The following is a 27,979-nucleotide window of genomic DNA, read 5'->3' on the forward strand; positions in this document are numbered from 1 at the left end:
CAAACCCCCATCCCCTGGTAACCACTAGACTGTTTTCTTTGTCCATGTATTTGTTTATATTCCACATATGAGCGTAATCATCTGGTGTTTGTCTTTCTCAGTCTGGCTTATCTCGCTTTGCATAATTCCCTCTAGGTCCTTCCATGTTGTTGCAAATGGGATGAGTTGTCTCTTATTATGGCTGAGTAATATTCCATTGTATGTATATACCACATCTTCTTTATCCAATCATCAGTTGATGGGCACTTGGATTGTTTCTATGTCTTAGCTATTGTGAGTAGTGCTGCAAGGAACATAGGGGTGCATATGTTACTTTGGATTGTTCATTTCAAACTGTTTGGGTAGACACCCAGTAGTCAGATAGCTGGGTTGTATGGTAGTTCTATTTTTAGTTTTTGAGTAACCTCCATACTGGTTTCCATAGTGGCTGCACCAGTTTGCATTCCCACCAACAGTGTATGAGGGTTCCCTTTTTTCCACACCCTCTCCAACATTTGTTATTTTTAGTCTTAGTGATTATAGCCATTTTAACAGGTGTAAGGTGGTATCTTAGGGTAGTTTTGATTTGCATTTCCCTGATGATTAGTGACGTTGAACATCTTTTCATGTGTTTATTGGTCATCTGTATATCTTCTTTGGAAAAATGTCTGTTCATCTCCTCTGTCCATTTTTTGATCAGATTGTGTATTTTTTTATTGTTCAGTTGTGCGAGTTCCTTAAACATTATGGAGATTAACCCCTTGTCAGATATCTGATTTGCAAGTATTTTCTGCCACTTGGTGGGTTTGTTTTGGTATCTTTGTTTTGATTCTAGTTTCTTTTGCCTTGCAGAGTCTCTTTAGTCTGATGAACTCCCACTTGTTTATTTTTTCTTTTGTTTCCCTTGTCTGAGAAGATATGATGCTTGAAAAGATCCTTTTTAGTTTGATGTCAAATAGTGTACTAACGATATTATCTTCCAGGAGTTTTATAGTTTCAGGACGTATCTTCAAGTCTTTAAGAATCTTATTTTAATTAATGAGTACTAATTCAAGTTAACAGTTGCCCCTTGTTCTTTTTCTGATTTACTGCATTGTTATAGAAAAGGCAAATGTGAATTTAAAACATGCTTCTCCTTGGATTACTTAATGTTCATAATAATCATTGTTATTTGACCTGCTCTTTCTCCTCTGAAAGAGAAGCATCAGAGAAGATGTACAAAGTATTATCCCGTATTGTTGGAAGACTATCTGCTGGAAGAAAAATTACCTAGCCCTCAAAAGGTTGAATTGTAGAGCTGGTTTGACTCCATCAAACATAACTGTCCCCAAATCATGCTTCTAGACTGTCATGGAAACTTGAGATCCCATACTCTAATATTTACCTAATAGAGTCACATTTATTTTCTTATAAAACTCCCTTTAACAAGGAGAATTATAGCTGTTACATATTTTCCTACTTTTAAAGGACTCTGCACAGTCTTTTATGCTACTTGAGTTCATTAAAATGAGACCAGTGAGTTACTAATCAGCATGTTAACTGTCAAAAAGTTGATAAGCAAAATTTTCTTCTTATGCCAAACATGGTTTATAACTATAAGTAAACGAGTAAAGTTTTACACAAAAAATTCATATTGTCAAAATTATGTCAATACTCTTGAAAATATTGAAACAAATACTTCATATAATAAGATCATTCTTGGCCTCTTTTAGTGAACATGATTAAAATGAAATAGCTTTTCGGCATAAAGAGTAAATATAAATTAAACTCATTATATGAACACAGGTATAAGAATATTTTCTAGCCTAAACAAAGGACAATATTTATCCAGTACTTCGCTTTACTTATTCTCAAAGAGTTAGCATCAATAATCCTCTCCTACCATTCCACCCCCATCTTCCTTCTCTGCTATATTTTTCTCCATATCACAAATCATCATCTGACATACTCCATATTTTATTTTTTAATTTTTTTGAGGTTTTTTTTGGTGAGGAAGTTTTGCCCTGAGCTAACACTTCTTCCAATCCTCTTCTTTTTGCTTGAGGAAGATTGGCCCTGAACTAACATCTGTGCCAATCTTTCTCTATTTTGTATGTGGGTAACCACCACAGCATGGCTTGATGAGTGGTGTAGGTCTGAGCCTGGGATCCAAACCCATGAACCTGGGCCACCAAAGCAGAGTGCACCAAACTTAACCACTATGCCACCGGGCTGGCCCCTGTTAATCTTGCTAATTGTCCATCATAGTAGAAGTACCATGACAACAATGGTTTGTTTTATTATACTGTTGAGTCTCCAGTTCCTAGAACAGAGCCTGGTGTGTGGTTGTTACTCAATAAAAATATTTTAATGAATGAATAATCTGAGGGAGTGTTTTTTCATCTTTCTTGAATGTCAGTAAACAGAAAAAAAAGAGAGGGGGCTGTAAATATAGTAAGAAGAAACAAAGCATGCATATTTTAATTTTAAATAAGTCCTCATCCTATTTGACTAGTCCTCCACCTGTGTTCTTCTTTTCTTCTTCTTCCTCTTTTTGTTTTTTGGTGAGAAAGATTGTTCCTGAGCTAACATCTTTGCCAATCTTCCTCTATTTTGTATGTGGGATGCTGTCATAGCATGGCTTGATGAATGATGTGTAGGTCCACACCTGGGATCCAAACCCATGAACCCTGGGCCACCAAACTTAACCACTACTACCACCAGGCCAGGCCCCGTGTTCTTCTTTCATTGTCCTACTATGGTCACCATAAGTTTTAACTAACTTGAAAAGAGCTATAATCAGCCCAGCACGGAGTATTAGTCTCTCTCACAGTTTCTCATTAAATTCCATTGTGATCTATAGTTTCTCACAATTTTAATCAAGAAGAATTCAGTTTAGTGGTTGATAATTTTGATGTTTCAGGTGAATATTCTAAATTTATAAGATGATCCTTCAAATGAATTAGAAAAAAACTCTAATACTTCAACCAAGGGCAAAGACATAAACAGATATTTCACAAAATAAGGGGTAGTGGTAATATTAATAATCCAGTAAGTATATAAGACATTTAAAATCACCTATGAAAGTAATATAATTAGAGATTCATTTTTCATGAAAAATGTCTAACATAAATCTCTAATAAAAAATAATAGCAACTATGTAGAACATTTGCACAATGTTGATAAGATTATAAATAGATTAAAACTTATGAAATGATCTGGAAAGTGACATTAGTAACCATAAATTAACTCATTCTCTAGAAACCAAATTCCTGGAAACGTATAAAGGAAAATATAAGGCATGTGAACAAACCCGTTTGTTTACAAAGTTCTTCATCCATTTTTAATTTATCTGTTGCAAATAACTTCAGCTTGTTTATAACTTGTCTCTTTACTCTCTCTCCAGTGTCTTTGATGAAAGGAAGTTCTTAACTTGAAATTAGTCAAACTTTAGCAATCGATTCCTTTGTTTATATTTATTCTTAACATATTACATTTTTAGTATTTTCTCTGCTCACTCTTCTGTCTTGGCTCTCAGATCATCTGATTGGAAATACTATTTTGCTAATATTTTTTCTAACAAAAATGTAGTACATTTTTAGAAATTCTTTTACTAAGGATACGTTAGTTGTAAAATCCTAATATCACCTCTCCTCACCCCATCTACCAATTCTTGAAAGTCAATTTTGCTGAATATACAATTTGAAATTGAGAATTATTTTTTTCTCAGCACTTGCTAGCACTTTGAAGATAACAGTCTATTTTCTTTTACCTTCAAGTGTTTCTGTTAAGAAGTTAGCAAATTTAGCCATCAATTGTTGTTCCATTGTAGATGATCTTCGTTTTTTTCTAGTCACTTGAAAGATCTCCTTATATTTGGTTTGATTATTTTATCAAATGCATTTATGAGTGAACTTTTTAAAAATTTATTTATCCTTCTTGGGAATTGTTGGGCTAACAAGAAGATGGATGACTGAATTAAATTCTGGAAAACCTTAGCTGATGTGCCTTTTAATATTGCCTTTCCACTGAATCCCTACTCTCTCTTGATAATATCCTTCATACATCTTAACCAGTCCCTCATATTTTCATCCAACTCTTTGTCTAAACACTGGTTATTTCTTTAGACCTATTTTCCAGTTCACTAGTATTCTCTTCACTTTTATCTAATCTGCTATTTAACTCTTCCATGAGATTTTATTTTTCATTACGATATTTTTAATTTTTGGAAGTTCTCTTTGGTTCCAGTTTTAACTGGTCAAGTTTTATATTCTAGTTCCTTTCTTATATTATGAATACATTTTATTTTAAAAAATATATTAAACACACTTAAATTCTGTCTTGAATAATTTCTACTCTTTCAGTCATTGTAGATGTGACTTTTAATTTATTGAGTTCTTCTTTCCTTTCTATCATTTACGGTGGCATTTTTCCTCATGTATTTGGTAACTTCCTTATTACAGGCTCATTTTTCCTGGGACCTTAGCTGTCAAAATTACTTGAAGGTTGTCTTTAAAGTAGATTTCCCTGGTGAGGATTTGTGTTTGCTTCTTCCAGGCTCCTGTGGCATCCCCAGCACTTGGCCACTTTAAAATAAAGGTTCTGCCTGAAGATTTTTAAGCCACTGAATTTTGATGAATTTCCAATCCAAATCTGTGGCAGTACAGGCTTGGGGTCAGGAACACTCAGAAGAGACTTGCTCCATTCTGAGTCAATACCTAAAAAGAGAAAGTATCTCGTGTGAAAACACCCTGCTCCAAGATTTCTAATAAGTGTGTGTGTTACCATTTCTTATTCTACTTGGTTTTGTCTTCTATCTCCCTTGCACAAGTTACCCAATTTCCAAAGCTCCTGCCCGCCAGTTATAGGCAGATAACCTCGGAGCAATTGCCAGCTACCATACTTACTTACCCATGATGCCCTTCTTTCTTGTTTCTAGTCTCAGCTGATTATCCTGTCTGGACATCCAACCTGGCCAAGCCTTAAAATTGTGTTTAAATTTTCATCCAGCATTGTCAGGTGTTCTGTACAGGAAAGGGTTTCTCTGCGCGTCTGCCATGGTGTGGGAAAAGGAGGGCCCCTTTTATCACTTCACTACTTTTATAATCAGACCAAAAGAGAATACTCTAAAAAGTCAGAAGAAAGAGATTTGGTAAGACACTACTTCCCATAGGTAATATCGTCAACTGTTTAAACAAAGTATTTCATAAATATAAGAGCAGCAGCCATAACTGTCATTTTCATAAAATGAGATTTCAACAAGTCTGCCTCTGCAAAATTTGCCATTTTTTAATGTCAAAACAGAGTTCTCTTTACTTTGAAACTTGAATCAGTTTCTTTTTTTAAACCGTGGCGCAGGATACGCCTTTTGGCCCCATCTGGTGAGACTATCATTTAAGAGTCTCCTTGGCTGCCTTTTGCAATTTTGAGATCTATGTGCCTTGTGCTTCACTTTTCCAAGAAGGAGAAGCATCCACAAAACACTCTTAGGAGCAAGCTCAAAGAAAACATCTTGGCTTCAGTAGTAAAGTGAAAACCAAGAGCAAAATTGATGCCCATTCATTAGATGTTTCTGGCACAGACTCATTAGCTCATTAGTACGACACATCACCAGTTGGTGAGCATCCTCCGTTAGAATAATGAAAATTACCAGACCTTACTCCCACTGGGCTGCTTAGTGAAAGGCATATCATTTTTATCATACCATATTTTGCAGCTTTAAATTATAAAAGTATCACACAGGAAGCAGAAAACGTTTTATCTGTTACAATATTTAAAAGGAGTGAGGGCACACTAACTAAAGTATACTTTTCACTTCTTTTACCATTATTTGAAAATTTACAAACATGTCTTTCCACACAGATGGCTCTCTTACCTATAGGTCAGTAGGTCATGCTGTCTTGGAATGGTTCTCCTAAAATTGAAGGCCTCATAGAAGTTCACATATTTATACTCACATATAAAAATTCTTCTCATTTTGATTAAATGCTTTCCTCTAAAAGAGATATTCTATTAAGGCTGCCACTTTTTAAAACTCTATTTCAACTCAGCTGTGCAAGACCCCCTTGAAACAGTAGACTGTCATCCTGCTGAGAAAGATGCCTGGGAGCTTCAACTACAGGGGCTCTGGGGTTGTTTATAAGTCCAGTTCCTGGAAATAGAAAGTGTTAAAGAATTTTCACCTCTCTGTAAAAGGCATTCATTTAATCAATGGTTATTTTTTAAGATGACTTGCCATGAAAAGAAGCACGAAGTCAATCTTACTGACACTTAAAGAATTGGGAGAAGGTTACATGAGTAACTTAATACTTTGTTCTTTAAGTAGCTTTATTGAATATACTTCCAACTCTTTGCCTACCTGCCTCATTAATCTTATTTCCTTCTTCCCTTCCTTCCTTCCTTCTTCCCTTTATTCCTTCTCTCCCTCTGTCTCTATATTTCTTCATCTCTCTCTTTCTATAAATGCATGGTTAAATGGAAACACACTACCTTTATTTAGTTAACCATTCTCTAGGAAATAAAGTTATCGCAACTCATGTTCTCCACTGCTCACCTGGTAGCTTAAACTAATGTCAAGTAAAGAAATTAAGAGAATACATAAACAGTTTAAAGTACAAGTGTTGAAAACCCAAGCTTATTACATAATGGTATCAGGAATGTGTACCTGCCCAAGGACTTTCTCAATAAGACAACTTTTCTACATTGAAACATTCAGTGTTCCTGAGTGTGATCTTCCACCATCAGAATGATCTACAGACGCTTGTTAAAATGCAGATATCTGGGACCTGCCAGATCCCAAAGAATCTGGTTTAATAAATCTGAACCGGCCCTTTTTATTTTGCATAATTAACAAAGTCTTTAAAGAATGAACAGAGTGACTCATACCCCAGGGTTATGAGCCAGATGACCTGAGTTTGAATCCTGCTTTTACCACTTGGTAGCTGGTAAAATTTAGTGACTTGCGGAAAGTCACTTAATCTCCCTGTAACTCAATTTTCTCCCATGTTAAGCAGATGCAATACTAGTGCTTATCTCAGAGGATTATTGGTGGAAACAAACGACCTAACACATATAGTGCTTAGAACTGTGTCTGGCACATATTTAACATTCTATAATGTTAACTATTACCATTTTTTCTTGACAATTAAGATGTTAGAACCCCAGAAAAGAATTCGTTCATCCTCCTTTTAATAACTTTGATTGTTGTTGTTGATGTTGTTTTCAGCTCTTGTTTTAAAATCAACTTTATTAGGGTAAATTTACATGCAATCAAATGGACCTATTTCAAGTGTACAGTTCGATTAATTTTGATAAATTCGTATACTCTCATAACCACACCACAACCATGGTATGGAACCTTTCCATCACCCAAAAAGTTCCTCGTGCCCTTTGCTGGCAATTTCCCACTCTGTTTCCAGGCAACTACAGATCTGCCCTCTGTCATTACAGGCTAGTTTTGCCCTTTCTAGAATTTCACATAAATTGAATCATACAGTATGTACTCTTTTGCGTCTGTTTTTTTTTTTCCTCTCAGCATAATGTTTGAGATTCACCTGTGCCACTGCATGTATCAGTAGTTTCTTCTTTTCTATTGCTGACTAGTATTCCATTATATGAACAGACTGTAATTTGCTCATCTACTCATCTGTTGCTGGACATTTGAGTTGTTTCCAGTTTGGGGCTATTAAAAATAGCTCAAATAACTTCTTTGTTGGCATCTGGCATTAGTTTTTCTATTTAAAAATTAGTAAAGTAGAAAAATCAGAAAATAGAATCTGTCTTTATATGACTAATTATTTTGGAAGGCCTAGAAATCTTGTAAAAGCAGAGTGAGAGATAGGGACTAAGCTAGACAAGAAAATGCAATATTGAAAACTAAGTGTGTTTTTGAACTAAGTTAGAATAAACACTTAAACATAGCTATGGACTCTTTTTTTACAGACATACCTTTGTATGGCTGAATTGTTTGTTTTAAACTTGTCAATTTTTACTCATGTAAAAAATCTTTTACTGGATAGAGTAGACATAGTTACATTAAATAAATACCTTTGAACAAGTTTCTCAAATCTTTATTTTGCAGTATCCATGACCTCCGTCATCTTTGGGACTTTTTATGTCATTGTTTCCAACCTATGTTTTCTTGTCAGTTTCCTGAAGTCAATGAAACGTAAGTTACTCCTATGAGGTAGCATTTTTAAAGGAGCATTAAATATTGAGGTCCATAGGGTACCATTTTGGTCTCCTCTTGAAGCACAAACAATTTATGGAATGCTAGTGCTATGTAATGATATCAGAGCTAAAAGTCAATATAAGTATTACTTTAGAACATAAAATAAGAATATGCAGATCCATTGTATCAATACATTTAGCAGATTTTTCAAATACGAGAATCGATGAAATCTCTCAGTATCGCCAAAGTACAAGGACATTGGGTTTACCTGTAAAAGAATAGCATGGCATCTTTTGCCATCTAGATAAGCTGAGTATTTCCTAAATCACCAAGTCCTGGTTCTTTTTCACTTAATAGGTCTTCCCTCAGTCTCTCTTTCCTCTCACATTTTACAACAAGCAGCAAGAAGAAACCAGGCCGTGCCTTCAATACTTGGCTTAGAAATCTTCTCCTTTATATATCCAGACTCGTCATTTCTGTACTGGCAGGCTATGATTCAACTAAGTTCTGCCACTATATAATGAGGATATCCTTTCCTCCTGTTGCCAATAACTGTTCCTCAGTTGTGTCAGAACCCTCACAGGGAGCAGTTTCAACACCCATATTTCTACCAGCCATCCCTTCATGACATATTGAGTAATCTGTAAGATGATACAGGTTTTTCTCTACCATGTTTCAGAGATCACACTAACAGAGTTAACATCCATATTCTTTCTAACAGCACATTCAAAGCAACCTAGGCTTTCTAAAAATCAGGCTCCAAAGAATTCTTCCAGCCTTTGCCATTTCCCCATTCCAAACTTGCACATTTTTAGGTATTTGTTGCAGCAGCTCTCCACTTTCCAGGACCAAAATCTATATTAGTTTCCTATTGCTGCTATAACAAATAACCACACATCTAGTTACTTAATACAAATGTATGATCTTACATTTCTGGAGGTCAGAAGTCGGCAATGAGTCTCACTGGATTAAAATGACAGTGTTAGCAGGGCCGCTTCTGTTCTGGAGCTCTAAAGGAGAATCAGTTTTCTAGCCTTATCCAACTCCTAGAGGCTGAACACATGCCTTGGTAATAACCCCTTTCCATCTTCAAAGCCAGCAATTACTGATCAAGTCTTTCTCACATTGCATCACTCTGACTCTCTCCGACTCTGACTCTCTTGCTTCCCTCTTTCATTTATAAGGACCCTTGTGATTACAACGGACCAAGAAGAATAATCTGGGATAATCTCTCCATCTCAAGGTCAGTTGATTAGCAACCCCAATTCTATGTGCAACTTTAGTTCTCCCTTGCCATACGCTATGTAACACAACATATTCGCAGGTTTCCAGGATTAGGACAATGACCTCTTTGGGCTGGGAGTGGAAGGGCATTATTCTGAGTGCCACTCAATTTACCACTAACAAATGTCAATTATTTTGAGAAAATATAGTAAGCAACACTTCTGTCACCATTGAAGTCTCTTAAAGTCCAAGCTGCTTCATGAATATCTGAACCACGATTAGAAATTTAGGGACTCCAACCTCACATGATCTGCTTTTCCTAATTAAAATTTCACATTCCAAAAAAGACATTTTGGAGAGCTAACATGGTCCCAATAATTCACCAGGGTAAAATTTATCCAACTAGGTATGCTTAAAATAAATTGAAAACAAATAATCTTAAGACAAAAAGGAGGAAGAAAGAGTAACAAAGAGGAAAAAAGATAATGAAGTTTATCTTAGTTTTCTCATGCTTGACAAGTTATCCCGATTTGAATAAATAGTACAATCAGTGCTTTTTTTGTTTGCTAAAAGATAAAGTGAAGTTGTGCCCCTGAGATATTAAAAAAAAAGTATACAACACTGTACAACATTCCTCTCATTTTTTCCCTTCTGCTGCATTCCTTCTGCCGCTTTCTCTCAATTCCCTTTGGTTTATGAATTTGTGTTTTTAGCTTATGAACTGGACCAAGAAACCAGTAGAGATGAATCTATTAGTTCATTACTTTATTTGAGCTGATATGGCAATAATATTCCAGAAAAAAGAAAGGTGTTAGTTCTAAAAAATCCCTGGTTTAAACAGATTCATACAACCCCTTTCTAGGTCTAGCCTATTTAATGAGTTGATTGTAGATGAGTGCTTCTCAAACTTTAAAATACACAGGAATGCATGAAGATTTTGTTAAATGAATATTCTGATTCAGCAGGTTTGGCGTGGGGTCTAAGCTTCTGCATTTCTGACAAGATCATCCTGCTGATGCTGCTGATACACAGACCACAGTGTGAGTAGCAAGGAATTAGAACACCTCTGGTTGCCACTGTCATTTGCAAGTGTAAAAAGAATACATATTTGAATGCTTTTCATCCACAGCCTTCCACTCTGAACACGCCCGATCTCCTTCAAAAGCTTTTGTATTGTTTTCAATTGTGGGGACAGGAAAAACAAAGCATCTTGAGAAGAAAATCTTGAGCTTTTCTGCCAGATCCTTTCTGCTGGAGCTTTTCTGACAAGGCTACCGAGGATTGCTTTAAACTGAATACTTGTCCTTGTTAACATTTTTATTAAGTTGTCATGACAACTTTCTGTTTCTCAATAAAGTGGAGGCAAGTAGGTTTTAACCTACACACCATCTACAAGACAGAAGAACGGACCTGGAAGATGATGAAATATTCAGAAATTCATTTATCCACTCAACAGTCACTTTACTGACTCCCTACTATGAAATATGTTCTTTGCTAGGCACTTAGGCTGGAAAGATTACTTCCCTAACACCAAGGAACTCAGTATTTTTCAGCGCATAGCAAACATCTAGATTAGAGCATGTCTCTCACAATCACTGTTTGGTGGTTCAAGCACCCTAGATTGGTTGCTTTCCCCATATACCCCAATGCCTGATATTAACAAAGGATGAGAGAAGGCAAATGCAAGACACTTTCTAGCTAAGAGTTTACCCTTGGTAAAACCAAATAGCCCCTGGCGGAAATTACTGAGGTTAACTGCAGTTCTTATCAAGGAGTTCCGTGTGCTATAGAATTCGAGGTTGGTAAAGGCAGAAATGAATAGGTTAAGCAAGTCATGTTCCAGGATGAAAGGAATATTGACAAGAGTCAAGCCAGTAGAGGACAACAAAAACAAAAAACAGGCTTTACACAAGCCTACAAGGCATGACAACTAGAGGACAGGCAAATAAGGCCATTTGGACCCAACTGATCTTTCTATCTTAGCTTTGTATACTTTTTTTCATGTACTTTGCATTTCTACCAAATGACATCCCTGTCTGTTTCTTGAAGATCGGTGTCATGCCGTCTCACCTCCATGCCTTTGGTCACAAGTTTTCCTCTGCCTGAAAAAAAACAAAACAAAAACAAAAACTTCCTCAATTTCTATCTTTTCCCAAAGAAGAGCAATTTTTTAAGGCCTAACTCTAAGGCTGCTTCATTATGAAATATTTTGCCTATCAGAAGATCTCTCTTCTTCCTCTGTGCTTTCATACCATTAAATCTATTTTTTTGAAAAATGGTAAGAGACCCTCTTTCAATTATGTGTTAATATTTCTTTCTGTTTTTCCTTCTAGCTCTTAAATTCTCAGTACTCTGAGGGCAAAAGCCCTACTTAGCAAAGAGACTATCAGGAGTTGGGAGTAGAGAAAGATGTTTCAGAGATGGCAGAACTAAAAAATGCAAATGTATAGCTCTGAACTTTTGCCTGATACTAAAGTAAAGTTTAGTTAAATACCTTTTTGCCCCCTTATTTAAATGTCTTTTTTTCTGTTTATTCTGACTAACGTTTGGCAAGAGGAGAACACAGTAGGCAAGGCTGGGAGGAAAATTTTCAAATGTGGTGAGCCTAAAATGGGACCAGACTTGGTGGGTTTAGGGAGAAATACAAGAATTGGAGATAACCATGAACAAGTTCTCTCAGAGTTCCTGGATATGAAGAAGGATCACGTAATCACGATTAATTGTGAATTCACAATGAAATAGCATAATGAGATTTTATTTTTAAGTCAGAAAGGTGACTCACAAACATTCATAACAGAACTTTTTTTTCTGTGCTGGAATACCCACACACACACACCCTCCCCCCCCCCCCCCCAACGAGTAGAACTCAAGATACTGAACCAAGCAGAATCAGGGCCTTACTGGAAAGAGCTAAATGTTCTACAACCATAGAATTATATTTGCAAAGGAGACGATTAGCTTTAAACCTGAAAACCAGGATAAGAAAACCATTCGTGCCGGCGTCAACTTCCCAGCAGGAATGCTGGTGTTTTTTTAACTACCATTTTTTGCGGACCAATGCATTCTAGAGAAGATTTTTTTTAAGTGGGCCAAATTTTCCTTGAGTTCCCTCCCTCTCTTTTCTTTCTCCTCTTTTGTTCCCTTCCCCTCGTCGCTCCTTCCACACTGTAACTGCTGGGATGGCGATTGGGCAGACAGAGGGGCCTGGACTCAGTTCCCCTGCTCCAGTCTGGGCATAGTGGGTGGGACTCAGCACGAAGCTGGTTTTCCACAAGCAGGTTTCTATGCAGTTTTCCTACACTTTCGCTGCTCTAGACTTGAGGCAAAAAGCAGAGAGAGGCAGGGGGAGCAGCCCCAGGCGCCCCACTCCTGCGGGGGAGGGAGCCCCGTGAGCAGCCCAGGGACCCGGGCCCTGAGTGACTTCACCATGATGCATTTTAGCCGCTACTTTCTTTTTCAGTCTTTCGGTGCAGGGAAGAGGAGGGTTCTGGAAAGAAGTCCAATGCAGTAGGAAGAGAAACTGCAAGGGATCCTTTGAGGGTCATCAGAGAGAGAGAGAGACAGACAGAGACACAGAGCGACCACAGCGAGAAGGGATTGTTTCGAAGCAGCGCGGGGAAGCGGGTTTGCGAGGCGCGGCGCGTCCCGCCCAGCCTGTTGAGCAGGTAGACAGGAGGGAGCCCAAGTGGGAGCGTCGCGGCCGCGTGCGCGCTGGGTACACTCGCGCAGGGACCGGCAGGTGCCACTGCAGGGTCCCCTCTCCCGCCCACGGCCTCCCGCCGTTGACGCCCACTCTCTTTCTGCGTTCTCAGTGCGGATTCGCGAGGCGCGCCTTGGAGCTGCTGGAGATCCGGAAACGCTGCCCCAGGCTCTGGGAAACCACCGAGTAAGTGGTCGCTGAGTGCCCACGCGGGGTTCCCCAGAGGTACGGTCCCTCTCCTCGGGCCCCCGGCCCGGACTATCCTTCTTCCTCCCTGGGAAGTCGTCCTCGTGATCCCAGCTGCCCAGCCCCGGGGGCCCGGAGCCCGGTTCCCACGCTGGGGAGGAGCGAGGGAGCAAAAGAGACAGCGCCCGGGGGCCCGGCTCGGGGCTCGGGGGACCTCCGGCGCCCGAGGGGGGAGAACTGACACGGGGTGGGCGCCAGGCCGCGCAGTGTCGTCTACAGCGCTCGCAGGACCCGGGCGTGAGAACGCGGGGGGCGCGCCCCGGCCGCAGCTCTCCCACGACCCTGGCTCCCGGCGGCGGGGTCGGCCAGCCCGGCGCAGCGCTGCGGCCTCCGGCGCACGGGAGGGCGAGCTGGAGTCGCCAAGGGACGCCCCGAGCTCACAGCCGGCGGGGCTGGAGGCCGCGCCCGGGCTTTACCGCCACTTCAGCTCGCTGGCTGCTGCGTCGGTGAGTGATTCCCCCTCCTCGAGAGCAAACAGCCAGGATCGCTGGGTTGCTTAGAGAAAGCAGCCTGCAAACTTACCTTGGAGCTGCCCGGGGGCTCAGAGTAAGTGTCTGTGTGTGTGCGTGCGTGCGTGCACGCGCGCGTGTTAATTACTGCTTGGAGGTCCGATTTCTGTTTTCATTATGACTGCCGCTCTTTGGGAAACAGTGAGCCTGGGGTTATAATCGTCTTTACGCGTCAGATCTGTGCCTGCACTCCGTGGGCTGAGGAGCCTCCTTGTGACATTTGTGTGAGGGGCACCGTTGCAATGTGTTCGTGTGATTTCAGGTTCCAGATTTCATGCATCTTTCTTTTGCTCACTTGTTTTCACATGGTAGTTCCTTCATTTTGCACTTGACAGTTTACCTCTTCTGAAGTAAACCAGAAGGTTGTACATCTCACTTAATGGTTACTCGTCGAATGCATCTTGATTTCCAACATCTGGGAGTGCTCTCTGAGTTTTAAATATAACAGGTCATATATAGAGTGTATTTGTAATTCGAGCTTCATTTATGGCATGTTTACTAGTGATTTTTCGAGCTTCGTCCTCTGATGGTGACTTCATTCAATGTTTACCTACTTACTAGAACTGGTTTTGGTAGGAACATCATTGACTTCAGTTACATATAGATAAACGTTGAAGCACTTAATGATTGTTGTAGATCTTTGTATCTTGGTTCATAATGTAGAACTAATCTGTTGCTTTTCTTAAAATGGCATATTTTTCTCTTCAGCAGTGGTCATTTCAGGTACTATGTTGTGAAGAGTGGTAAAAATCATTAACAACATCATAACAACGATATGAATGTCTAAAATTCTGAAGCAAACCTTCATTTGTTAAGAAGCCATATAAACTTAATACTCTTTCAGTGGAGGTCATCTGGGAAGTCTATGCTCTGTTCATTTACTAAACAACTCGGTCTGTGGTTTTGCTTCCGGAGGTCTTGAAGTCCCTGAAATTGTATTTAAACTTTGAGTTGCTGCATTTTTAGGGAAATAGTCCAGAGTCCTGAGATATCCAGAGGGATCTGTGACTCAATAGAAAAATAAGAACCACACAGTTAAAATATGTAAGCTACACTTTTTCTTGCCAAAACAATAGACTCTCTACATAGAGCCTGCAGACATAGAGTAATGGTAGGAAAAATTCTGGAATAGCTAAATACTGTTACAATAATTAAACATTCCATATAACGTAGACCCACTTGTGTGTTTTTAAATGGATCAGTTAGGAAACTGAGGTAGGTGAAGTTTTAGTAGAAATTTGTAATGAATAGATGGGTGTCTTCTGTTTCTTCTTGTACTGTAAGATTTCTTTCCAGTTAGACAGAGAAAGTAAAAATTGTGTTTTTCTTTCTTTGAAACCCAACAAAAATATAAAGTACTTATGCTTGGTGTGGTGTTTCATAGTGTTTACAAATAAATAGACCTGTAGAGGCACTGTTTCTGGATGTCCAGGTATAAAATAACGTTTAAGAGAGTTTTATGTCATTTAGAGAATGCAGAAAGAAATGTAAAGTTATTTTATTTATATCTGGCAACACCAAAGGAAAACGAAATGTGGAAAAAGAAGTGAAGGAAAACTTCACAATGCTTTGTACTTATATCTCTTATAACTTTGGTTTATTAAATAATCTTGTTTTAAGGCATTAATTTGAAAAACTTTTAATTAATATCATATTGTACTAAAAGCTAAAGAAGTAATTGATAACTATAATTAAATCATTTCTATTATGAATATGTTGATGAAATATTTTTGTGACTAAATATCAGTAGTTTTGTCATCACTTTTTTTGATAAATAAAGATATTGCATAACCTTGAATTTTGTCAGGAGCCATACATGGGAAATTAAATTTTGTATTTATATTTGTAGGTTGCATTATCTAACAATATGAGTGTAAGGGGGGAGAATATTGATTTTTTTACAAGTTAGTTTAAAACAACAGACGTACCCCCAAAATTTCTAATTAACCTTTTTTCCAGAAATAAATAAAAATCAAATTAGCATTAAGAATGAATCTCTCCAGGTAAAGAGAAATGGAAAGATAAACGAATATTTGGATAAACCAAATCAAAACGTATGTTCCTGATGGGAAAACATTTTGGAGTAAAATAGCTATTCAGAATGTTTTCTGTATGTCAGATTTGCCAGAAAGTTGCTTAGCTTTTCTTTTATTTGCTAGAATATACAACTTTTATAGCACAGATTTTTATACTGCTTAATTATAAATATTTACCCTAGCAGCTTTTCTTGAACATTACTATTTATTACTTTTCTGCATATTTGTAGTAACAGATATTTTTCTGTCTAAAATATTCATAATTTCAATGGTTTTTAGTCTCTAAGCCGTCTAAATTTCTTCAGTAAGTGTTTATTAGGTGGCTGTGCAATAGTTTTGTTTTAAGTATCTCCATCTCGACTTGCTACAAAAAGAGCTTTAGGCAGTTTTTAGGTCTTTAGATGAACAAATTTCGTTGCCCATAGACTAGTTGTCTTATTTGGGGGTGGAGTCATTTTTTGGCTATCCTAAATCCTATTTGCTTCCTTTATTTCTCTCGAAGAGTTTAGAAGTGTCTGACCCATTCTGTATTTTTTTCTCTCCCCTGGGTTTGGGTTCAGGCCAACAGGCTTCCTGTTCCTATAGCCTTGAGGCTCATAGAGTATGAACAGAATTATTTGTGAGGAGTGAAGATTTTAGGCCAGCTCCCCTCTCAGCCTACAGTAGGAGAGAAAGGCTGCCTCATAAACCTTGAGAAGCTCAGGGGTGTGATCTCTCCTTTCCACAAAAATGTGATTCTCACTGCTTGTAGTTACTAGCTTCAATTCCCTGGAATGCTTTCTGGCCATTAGTAATCTTTTTATTAAAATGAACCCTCCCTTTCAGAAAATCAAAGGCACCTCTAATTAATTAACTCCCATACCACCACCTCCTCCTTACCATAGCAGGAATTAGCAGGAAGCCAACTGAAGACAATGGCTTTGAGAGTGAACACCCTGGGGAAAAGGAGTCAGGCAGACCAAGGAAAACTTAATCTTGATGTTTTTTTCCAGGTCTGACCTATTCATGTATCCTCTTTCGCTATGCCGCATTACGTTGAGAGTACCTGTTTAGATGTCCCTATCTCCCACCAAACTGAAATCTCCCTGAGGATATTCATCATTGGCTCCACAGTGCCTGGCACATAGTGTCTAATCAGCTTAATTTTGTTGCCTTTGTAATTGTTGAATTAATTTTTTTGTGCTTTGATGCTATAGGTTGTTCTATTCAAGAATACAATTTGAAGATGATATTTGTTTTGCAATGACCCTACATGGTCTTGGTCATACAGAGACACTTCTGTGCTTTTCTGTCATATGGCTTGCAGCCTGTTCAGAACTGCTTCTAAACTATTATTTCTTTCACCATTGCCCAATTACCCTCTGTCTTTATGAGTTTATATCTTTCACTAGTGTTACCCTCTCTCCATTACCGGTGCTTATTGACCACCTGAATATTCCACTTTCCTCTGGAATCTAAAATAATGAAGGTTTTCCTTTCTACACTTTAATCAGCTGTTATTGTTTAAGACTTTATTCAAATCTCCATGTTCGGCTTTCACAGGACCTTAGCCTGCTCCACTTCCCTTTGGAAATGCACAGGTAGTCTCCAACCTGGGCCTTCTCATCACTCAGAATAGCCCCAGTTGAAAAAGCTGAGAATCTCATATTCTGTTTCTGACCACAACCTCCTATCCTTCAATAATTCCACTCACTCACTACCACTCAACACCTTCCTCTCCCATGATTGTCCCTTGGATACCCCCAATTTTCTCATGCTCTCCTCTCTTTGCTTACCACTAATCTTGGACAGCAGTGTCCAAGCAACCCGGTTCCAGTCCTCAAATCTCTTGCTACTGCACTTACCAGAACCTGCCTTCCCAATCTCTGCTTCATTTTCTTTAATGTCTGCTCTTCCTTCTTTGCTGTGGAATTTAGCTGGACAAAGTGATAAAACTGTATCTTTTGGCCAACTACAAATTGATTCTCTGTAACTTCAGATTAAGGAGTAGTTAACAGTGCTAGGAAGTTTCTTTATTCTTTCTTGGTTAATGCCATATCACATTCTCCATAGTACATGTTCTAGATTTTTCCAGGTTTTCCAGTCCACCCAAATTATACTCACTCTTTTCATTCTTAGCAGATGACCTTATTTCCTAATTCACAGAGAATATTAAGATCGATTTAGGCAAACTATAAAGATTCATATTGAACAGAGGAGGCATTTTTTCATTTGACCTGTTCTGAGCATAAGAACTCTTTTCTTATATTGAACTATACTAATGGCTCTATAATATTCATATCTTTATTTTTACCTCTTACAGTACTTATACAAAATGCTTCTGTATATGACAAGTCTTCTAGTCTCTATGGTAATATTCAGTGTCTTCATTTCATCCTGACTTGGTGTGGTTTGAGAGTCTCATTATTATCAGGGAATTTCTCCTTCGGATGCACCCCTGTTTTTCTTAAATGTGACTCCCCGAGCTGAACATAGAGGAGTGGACTAATATCATTGGGTATACTGGGTTATCTCGTCTAGATACTGTATAGTAAATCATCCTAAAATGTAATCCGCTCTCCTCTCACTTTTGTTTTCCTTTTTTTACATCTGTACTACACTGTTTAATTATGCATCTTTTTTGCTTACTTTTCTGCAAACATACTTCTGCCTAATTGTAAATTTGGCCACTCAGTTGGGATTCTTGAAACTACTTACTGCAATTAAATGTAATCTTTACTTTAGTATAGTTAGCCTGTTGTTCCAAAAGGTCAAGATATTTTTGGATTCTGATTCCTTGATACAGATTAGCCATTCTTCCCAAGTTAGAGGCATTAACAGATTTGATCGGGATACAGTTAACATCTTCATCCAAGTAACAGTGTAAAATGCTAAACTGGTAGGACGTTTGGCATGATCCTAGACACTTTCCTTTTGCTTTATGTGAGTCCATGAATTAGTCCTCTTGATAAGGCTGTTCAGCCAGTTAGGTAGTCAAGTAACTCTCTTTCCTCAGAGTTCACATTCCTTTGTGTAGCCCAGGAGTATACTGTGACAGACTTGGTCAGATTCCTTGCTGAAATGCATTTCCACTTTCTGCAAAATAGATATCGAGTAACTCTATTAAAAACAAAAGGAAATAACACCAGGTTAGTTTACAGTGACATGTTCCTTGTGACCTCTCACCAGCTTATAGGTCACAACACTTCACATTTTGAGTGCTCACATACCATAGTTTCAAAAATGTCTTGGGAATCATGCCTGGCGTTAATGTCACGCTTTCTAGGCTACAGCTAGTGAAATCCACCTTCTGTATTTTAAAAATTGAGACAATGGTTAGATTCCTTGTTCTCTATCAACTTTTCTCTTCATCATATTTTTAAAGATGATTTTAAGTATCCCCTTATCTCATCCACAAATGCTTTCAGTACTTTGTAATGTAATTTCTCCAAATGAATGGATTTAAATTCATTTAGAATATTTAATATCATACTATCTCTTGAGCCTTAAATTTGTTATTTTGATTTTTGTCTTACTTTTGTCAGTATGGATATTATTTTCTTGAGGAATGGAAATGAAACCAAGCAAGAATGGAGTACTTCTGCCTGTCTCGTCTTGTGCTATCGTTTGAATTTCTTCATCCCTCAGCAGTCAGTATAGTCTTCTTATATCTAATAAAAATGCCATTACCACCACTTTATCTGGTAATAATAACAAGAATTAAAAGAAGATTTTTGAATTTGTAATTCTTGAAAGCTTCAGCTTGTTTTTTATTTTATGACACTCCTCTCAGAGGTTCAGTCACTTTTTTGTGCTTCTCGCAATAAAGTTTATTACGGATTATGTTTGTCATAAGATCCAAGGAAGATCCAAGCGAAGTTTATGACACAGTCCCTGACTGGAGGGAATTTAAAGTCTGCATGTGGAGATAACAGAACCCAGAAATAGTCTCAGAATTATACATGTCAGCACTTAACCATGAGCCTAATAGTGTGGTGCAGTTTTTATGAGTTCTAAAGGACTTAAAAGAAGGGAGAGAGCTCTGCAGGATGGAAGTATTGAAGAAGGCTTTCTAGAGAAGATCTGGCACTTAGTTGAGATTTTGAAACAGGACCAGGATACTGGACTTCGCAGGACCTGTAGGATTTAAATGTAGAGAACAGTGAGAAGAGTGTTCTAGGCAGAAGAAAGGAACACTGCAGGAAGCAGGTGAGAGTGTGTGTGTTTGTTATCAAGGTATGGAGGGAGAAAGGATGACACCAAGTCTTCTCAGCCCACAGCTTTGAATTATTCCTTTGTGGGGGATATGATTCCCCCTCCCTCCTTTTCTAGATTGCCTTTCCCCTTGCTCCATCTTTGAGAGATCCATACCTACTCATCCTTTAAATCTCAGGGGAGGCTCTACCCTGATCTTTCAAGTCTGAATTGAGTGACTTGTTATGTTTTCCTGCAACTCCCTGTAATTCCCCTGATGTGATCGTTCTGTGCCACAGTTGCTTGCTGAATTGTCTGTTTTCCCCATTAGCCTGATACTCTCTGGGAGGAGGTACCATTTCTGTTTGGTTCCCATTGTATTCACAGACACCTAATAGAAGTGCTCCGTGGATCATAAGCACTCAGTAAAAATGTGTGATATGATATGGGTTTGCTTGGAGCAAGGAGGCTATGTTGGGGAATATTTATAAAAAGATTTAAGGTAGAGTGGGTTTAGATTACAGCAAGACCAGGATGTCAGGCTGAGTCTTTGCTTTATTAGGTAAGATGGAAACTTTTATGTTTTTTTGAGTTTGGAGAAAGGATAAATGGCATATGTATTACTTTTAATTAGACCTTCGTAAATCAATTCGAGCTATTCAAAGTTTGATATGCATTTCTAGTCAACTGGGAAATGACTTGGCTTCTTACCTTGCATCAGTTGTTTCCATCTGTAAGGTTGAGAAACCCTATAACTTTAATATTGTGTGTTTTTATTAGAGAAGTTTTGTACTTCACTAGTTTAATTTTATGTATATGCACTGAAATTGTTAGCTGCTTATTGTTCTCAATTTGCAATCACTTTGCAGCTTCAAATATGCTGTAAGTAGTTAAATGATATATAGTTTATATTACGTGTTAATAAAACATAGGATCAGGAATTTCAGTGTTCTGTTGGTGTAACAGAAACTTTCAAGTTGTATATTTGTGAGCATAAAGTTTAATCAAGATAGCACCATGGGTGAAGTATTTAGAAGGTTAAAAATGTAACATGGGAAAGATTTAGATAAACCCAATAACATTATCAATACTTGATAATGTAGGATTTAAAAGGAAATATTCTTACACTGGAGAAGCACTATAAATTTATAAATGTGATTAGCAAAAAGCAGTCCTCCCAGTGAAAACTGTTTGGGTAAAATTTCATTTCTTTTAATGTTTCAAAATATTTGCAACCACTAATTGTAAGTAACATTGCTCTTTGTCCACCTCTATGGCAAATAATTTAATATGCCACAACATCTATTTCTGGTTCTTTTCTGTGGTGATTACTCAGAGTAATATCCGTAAGCTCTTGCTGGGTTGTCTTATGCCAAAAAATTCAGCAGTGGTATGTAGGAAAGCTGTGGTATTTCTTGATAGAGTTTGTGCTTTGCTTGGTTAGCAAATTATCTTGGTTAGCAAACCGAAGTTATAGCCTTTCCCTTCTTTTTGTCCCCCTTTCTTGGGAGCTATAAGAGTTTATCCTGGCTTAGACTGAGTTACCACCTAGAGCTCACCTGCTGGCTTGGCCAAGAGCAAGGTCATAAATGAGGGCCATCACAAGGCCACGCTCAGCAAAAGGTTCTCTCCCGTTGGTCATGTCCCGTGGCCTAAAACTCCTTTGGATTGTACCTCTTGGAGGCCATGGGATAACTGTTTTACCCAGGGGAGCAGCACAACCTTGTTCACCCAATAGCAAAAGTCACTTTTATTATGTTACCTTCTGCCTTCAATCAAGAGCATGGTACTTGGACACGGCCTTTTAAAGTTAAGAGAAAAGGGTAACTAAAAGACCCAGCGTATGGGGCACAGATAAGAAAGGAAGCTACAAATAGGGTACATTGGGCAACAATATGGTGCTCAAACAGGAAGGGGAAGGTCAAAAGAAATTAGAGAAGGTCCTGAAAAGAGCTATTTTTTCACACTTTTGTTTCTTATTACTAGTTTTCTTCATTGCTAATGAAGAACTGTCCTAACTGGGGGTAGTTAGAACATTTTCCCTCACCGGCACATTGGATCCTTGGTTATCTATCTAAATCAAACCAGAGTGAAGTCGGTTTAGTTATTTTTATCTCAGTATTGGATCTCTTTCAGTGCATAGTGGAAATTGGTAGCTGCGTGTTGTCACAGTCTATTTTATACACAGTTAAATGGTTATGATTCTTTACATTAGATTTCCTTGATAAGCAATCATTGGTCAGTTTATCAAGAATTTTTGCTGCATGCCACGTGTTAAAGACCATTTTAAGTGTTGTGGGAATCGTGCGGTGTGTATAACCTCAAGTGGGTAATCTGACAGCCATACTTGACTGCCTTCCTCTGCTGCTCAGTGTCTTGATCATTCTCTCACTTAAATACCATGTTGCAGGCATACTGTCGTCACTGAATTTGTCACTGTGCTCTTTTTTGTTTCCCTATTTTTGTCTTTTGCACATACCTTTCTACCCCTTGGAAAAGGAGCCTTTTCTTGTATCTATGCCTTGCTATTTCATACTTATTCTGCAAGACTCAGCTTGTCATTTTTTCGAGGAAGCATTTACCATGTTAAAGTTAGATGCAGATTTTCTGTGTCCCCATCACAACATGTCGTGATAGATCATACTGAACTGAATTTGTGCATTTTTATTCTGTCTACCCCTCAACCCCTACTTGAGACGCTGCATAACCATCTTGAGCTGGCTTGGTTTTATTTGAAACCTCATCCCTTAGAATGTAGTAATAGATAATAAATATTCCTAGCATATATGAATGAATGAGTGATTGGATGGGTGGATGAATTCAGGAATTCAGGTAGACAGAAAGAGTAAAGATTCTAAGGAACAAGCAGAGTAATTATGAAGAAAGGCCCCGGAGAAAGCATGTTCTGATGGAGTCCAGAGCAGAATATAAACTTTAAAGAGGAAAGACATTGTCTTGTCCAATATTGGAGAGAAGGATGCATTGGCAGCTATAGCATTGGTGTGACGTCTAAGGTATAGCCTGTGAAAGAGCTAAATGGTGTTATCCAAATGATTAATATATTAAAACTCAAAGTGTGTAATTTGGAAGCAGTATTTATGCATTTTTTAAAAAGAACTCATGATCATTATATAAGTGGTTGAAATAAAGGTAATGCTTTTAATAAATGGCAAATTCAGGTTGTTTAGGTTGAAGTATATTAAAAAAAGTCTTAAACTGATGCATAGTTGAAAAAGGTGGAGTGGCATAATAATGTTTTCATAATTGTAGATATTTTTGTTATCAAAATTTGAGAAGTGATCATTTCTTAAAGGTTACTCGCAATGTGGAATCTGAAACCATTAAAATCCTTTGTTCCCTGAATGAATCCTTTATTCATTCATGATTTTGTAACTTCGTGGTGATTGGAAAACGCTGGTTGACTGAGCTTTGCAGGTCTTCCACATGTTGACACACTTTACACTTTACTATACAGTATCAAAAATTAACATTCATTAATATCACCCTTGCTCTCATCAGGAATGTTTTAAGCATTTAAAAGCTGTCAAGCTCACCATGGTAGATGTAGATAGAGCATATGTTGGTTGATAAAGTCTCCGAGTCTCCTCTTGTTAAGCCAAGAAACCATCTTTAAATATAAGAAAAAATATAAATACATTTTCCTTTAAGTTAAAATAAATATGATTAAATTCTAAAACAACAGTTTAAGTGAAAGTTTAAAGTCCAGAACAGTTAAAATAATTTAATATTTCTGTAAAACAACAAAGTGTAGGTACTTCTTCTGTTTACATGTATGTGCAAGAAAAACTTGGGAATTTCAAAATAATGATTTATTGGGCAATAATGAGGTTACCGAGATTATATAGCAAGTGCAACCAATGCTAGCTAGGAAGAACACAGTAGAAATTCCGAGAGCAAACTGAGTTAATCCTTGAAAATACATACATATATACCGTAAAGTTAGTACCCTAGAAAATTCCATGCAGGCACTCATTCCATTAGCTGTTAGAATGATGACATTGCTAGATGTCGTACAGTCTCTGCAAAGCTGCATTGTATACTTCTGGGAGAATGAAAGTGGAAAGAGCACATAATATCTGAGTACTGTTCTGACAATAGTTCTGACCTTGCACATCCTGTGAAAGGGGCTCGGGGATTCCCCAAGAGTTTACAGATCACACTTTGAGAACTACTGCTTTGGGTCAACCCTGCCTTGAGCTAAGTAACGTAAAGGTGCTAGAATAAATTTATATCTAATAGCAAGTAATAATAGTCAACATTTATTAAGCACATACTATATTCCAAGCATTGTTCAAACAGCATTACTTTTATTGAACCCCTTGAGAGATGTTCTACTCATCACTTATTCTACAGATGAAGAAAGAGAGTCACAGAGTAGAAAAGCAATTTGCCTAATTGTCATAACATTGAATTAGCGGTGGGACCAGTGTTTGTATCCAGGCGGGGTCCAGCCTCTTAAATACTCTGCTTTAGCATCTTTTCTGCTTATATACAAGTTTTTCTGGTGGTTTGTAATGATTTTGCGTATGATCAATAGCATTTGTTTATACAGTAGTCGAATTAGACTCTGTAACATAATGAGGTTTAGAGTTGGGTTTCAAGGACCTGTGAAGTTTGAAATAAAACAAGAAGAAAATTAATATGTTTGAAAGAGTTTTATAGAAATTCAGTCAAATTAAAATAAAGTATCTTTAAATTTTCCACCAATCTAAAATTATAATTGTAATGTTTAGGAAAAGTTTTTTTCATATTAACTCTTAAAGAATATTTTTTGGATTCATAATTTAAGGTAGACAGGTTGGGTTTTTTTGTTTTTTGTTTTCTTCCTTCAGCCTGTAAACTTTTGCTTCATTGTTTGCTAGTTTCTATGGTTTACGTGAGAAGTAAAAAATAGTATCATTTCCCCCCTCTTCATTATCTTCCTCTTTTTCAAAACTCTGGCTGTTTTTTGGGTTTTTTTTTTTTTTAATCTTTGAATTTTAGAGGTCTGATAACAATCTGCCTAGGTGTGATTTTTTTTGTATTTATCACGTGTGGGGTTTGCGGAACTTCTTGGATCTCTGGGTTAATGCTGTTATCAACTATGGAATGTTCCCAGCCACAATCTGTTCAAATATTTCTTCTCCTTCCATTTCCTCTCCTTTTTTTTTTAGGCCGCTAAATACATGGGTGTTAGACCTTTTGCTATTGTTCTACAGATTTCAGATGCTCTTCTATTTTTTACTCTTTATTCTCTTTGTGTTTCTGTTAGGATTATTTCTGTTAAACTGACTTCAAATTCATTGATCCTTTCCTCTGATGTTAAGCCAGTTAAATGGAATTTTTTATTTCTGATAGTGCAATTTTTATTTTAAGTATTTCCAATAGATTGTTTTTCTTTACTTTCCATTTCTCAATGTAAACTCTCTATTTCTGCATGCTATCCAACTATACCACTGGATTCTTGAGTATGTCTGATAACAGCAACATCTGGGCCATTTCTTGGTCTGTTTCTATTAACGGTTTCCTCTTGACCATCGGTCGCATTTTTCTTCCTCTTCATGTGTCATGTATCAGGGAGGTGTGTCATATGCCACACATATATGTTAGGTTACAAGTGTGGAAGACTGAGTCAGTCTAAGTTTTGGGGCTTTTCAGGATTTTAATCTATCATGCAGTAATGAAAAGTTTGATGAAAGTTTAACCACCTTCTTTTGACCCCTGTCTATGGGAGATTCTGTCACCTTCTACCACTTATCTGGGATGAAAATAGCCATGGGTGTCATCTCTCCTGGGGCTTGTTATTTATTTACTTACTTTGGAATCTAGTTCATTTAGGTTTCTTTGAGGCCTCAACTGAATGTTTTTTAAACAAGTTGGCTAAGATATAACTTACATACAATAAACCTCACATAAATAAAATATACAATTAGATAAGATTTGACATATGTATACCCCTGTGAAACCGCCATCACAGTCAAGATAAAAAACGTTTCTGTCATCCCTAAAGGTTTCCTTGTGTCCCTTTCTAATCAGTTCCTCCCTCCTCCTCTGTCCCCAGGCAATCATTGATCTGTTTACTGTACTTACAGACTTGTTTACAGTATCTATATTTTATGTAAAAGTAATATGACAGTAGGTACTCGTGTGTGTGTGGTCTCATTCACTTAGCATAGTTATCTACTTTGTTGCATATATCTTCTGAGTAATAGTCCTTTGTGTGTATGGCTGTACAATGTCTTTTTTATTCATTCATATGATGAAAGATGTTTGAATTGTTTCTGGTTTTTGGCTGGTACAAATGAAGTTGCTTTGAACATTTGCGTACAAGTCTTTGTTTGAATCTGTTGTTTACCTTTCTCTTGGGTAAATATCTAGAAATGGAAAAGCTGGGAGTAGTATAGGGCATGTTTAATATTTTAAGAAACCACCAAACTGTTTTTCAAAGTGGCTGTGTCTTCTTACATTCCCACCAGCAGTATATGAGAATTCCAGGTATTCCACATCATCACTAACTCTTGATATTGTCAAACTTTTAAATTTTAGACATTTTGATGGGTTTCTGCCTCATGACTAATAATATTGAAGATATTAAGAGATATTTATTGGCTTTTCATATATCTTCTTTAGTGAATGTCTCTTCAGATCTTTTGCACATTTTTAAATTGAATTGTTTTCTTATTTAGTTGTGAAATTAATTTCTTTGCTTATATGTATGTGGCAAATGTTTTCTCCCAGTGTGTAACTTGCCTTTTTGTTTATTTAATGGCATCTTTTGAAGAGCATAAGATTTTTAAATTTTGGTAAAGTTCAGTTGATCATCTTCTTTTATGTTTCGTGCCTTGTTTTTCCTATTTAAACATCTTTGCTTCATACAAGGTTACAAAGATTTTCTCCTATTTTATTCTAGAAATTTTATAGTTTAACTTCTACATTTAGGTCTGTGGTCTATTTAGAATTAACTTTTGTGTGTGATAGGAAGTATGGATTAAAATTCATGTTTTTCCATGTGGATATTCAGGTATTCCAACATCATTTATTGAAAAAGGTTTTTTTCCTCCATTGAATTGCTTTGATACATTTGTTGAATAATTGAACATACAAGTGTGGGTCTGTTTTTGGACTCTATTCATTGATCTCTATGTTACTCCTTTCAAAACACTAGCAAACTGTTTTGATTACTGTAACATTATAATAAGTTTTAAATGAGGTGTTTAAGTCTTTTAGTGTTGTTTTCCTCTTCTGTATTGATTTAGCTATTCTGTGTCTTCAGTTAAATCTTAGCATCATTTTGTCAATGCCTAACAAGACAGCTGGCTGGGATATTGATTGGGATTGCATTGAATGTATAACCTCTTTAGGGAAAACTGATACCTTAGCAATATTGAGCATGGTATGTCTCTCTATTTATTTGGCCTTCCTTAATTTATCCTACCAACATTTGTAGTTTTCAGTATAGAAGTCTTGCAAATCTTTGGTTAGGTTGCTTCCTAAGCATTTTATATTTGTTGAATTATTATAAATGGATTTTTTTAAGATATCATTTCTCAATTGTTTACTATCAGTACAGAAATTACAATGAACTTTTGTATATCAGTCTTCAATCTTGCTAAAATTGCTTCTTAGTTCTAGTTGTTATTTTGTAGATGTCTTGGAAAATCCCACATAACCAATTATAGATACATATAACAAACAGGAACAGTGTTAGTTCTCTCTTTCTAATTGTTTTGACTTTTGTTTCTTTTTCTTAACTTATTGCAACGGCACGGACCTAACTTCAGTACAGTGTTGATTAGATGTAGTGAGAGGAGGCATACATGCCTTATTCCTGATCTTACTGGGAAAGCATCCAGTCTTTCACCTTCAAGTATGATTTTAATTGTAGTGTTTTGGGGGTTTTTTTTGGTGAGGAAGACTGGCCCTGAGCTAACATCTGTTGCCAATCTTCCTCTATTTTGTATGT

The 27,979-nt window shown here is 37.3% G+C and overlaps 1 protein-coding gene and 1 long non-coding RNA gene across 9 annotated transcripts in view; one reads left to right on the top strand and one right to left on the bottom strand.

Annotated features, from left to right (window-relative positions):
• Nucleotides 1-209: 209 nt before the first annotated feature.
• Nucleotides 210-14,063, bottom strand: LOC106833006 (uncharacterized). 3 transcript variants are annotated; one of them, XR_011501970.1, is made up of 7 exons: nucleotides 13,821-14,063; nucleotides 11,423-11,454; nucleotides 9,058-10,762; nucleotides 8,005-8,109; nucleotides 5,834-6,109; nucleotides 4,870-5,084; nucleotides 210-4,676 (listed from the first exon to the last, which is right to left on the bottom strand). It is a non-coding gene; the product is annotated as an uncharacterized lncRNA (long non-coding RNA). The 3 variants fall into 3 exon arrangements; XR_001398534.3 differs by lacking the exon at nucleotides 9,058-10,762; XR_011501971.1 differs by lacking the exons at nucleotides 9,058-10,762; nucleotides 11,423-11,454.
• The window catches only part of GUCY1A1 (guanylate cyclase 1 soluble subunit alpha 1), a 63,707-nt gene continuing 47,977 nt past the window's right edge, over nucleotides 12,250-27,979 (top strand). The window contains exons 1-2 of one of the 6 annotated variants that reach the window (XM_070504948.1): nucleotides 12,250-12,630; nucleotides 13,165-13,277. The gene's annotated coding sequence lies outside the window, so the exon portion shown is untranslated. The other 5 variants (XM_014843981.3, XM_044767062.2, XM_070504947.1 and 2 more) reach the window with 5 other exon arrangements.

Source organism: Equus asinus, chromosome 3, assembly GCF_041296235.1.
Source record: "Equus asinus isolate D_3611 breed Donkey chromosome 3, EquAss-T2T_v2, whole genome shotgun sequence".
Lineage (NCBI taxonomy): Eukaryota > Metazoa > Chordata > Mammalia > Perissodactyla > Equidae > Equus > Equus asinus.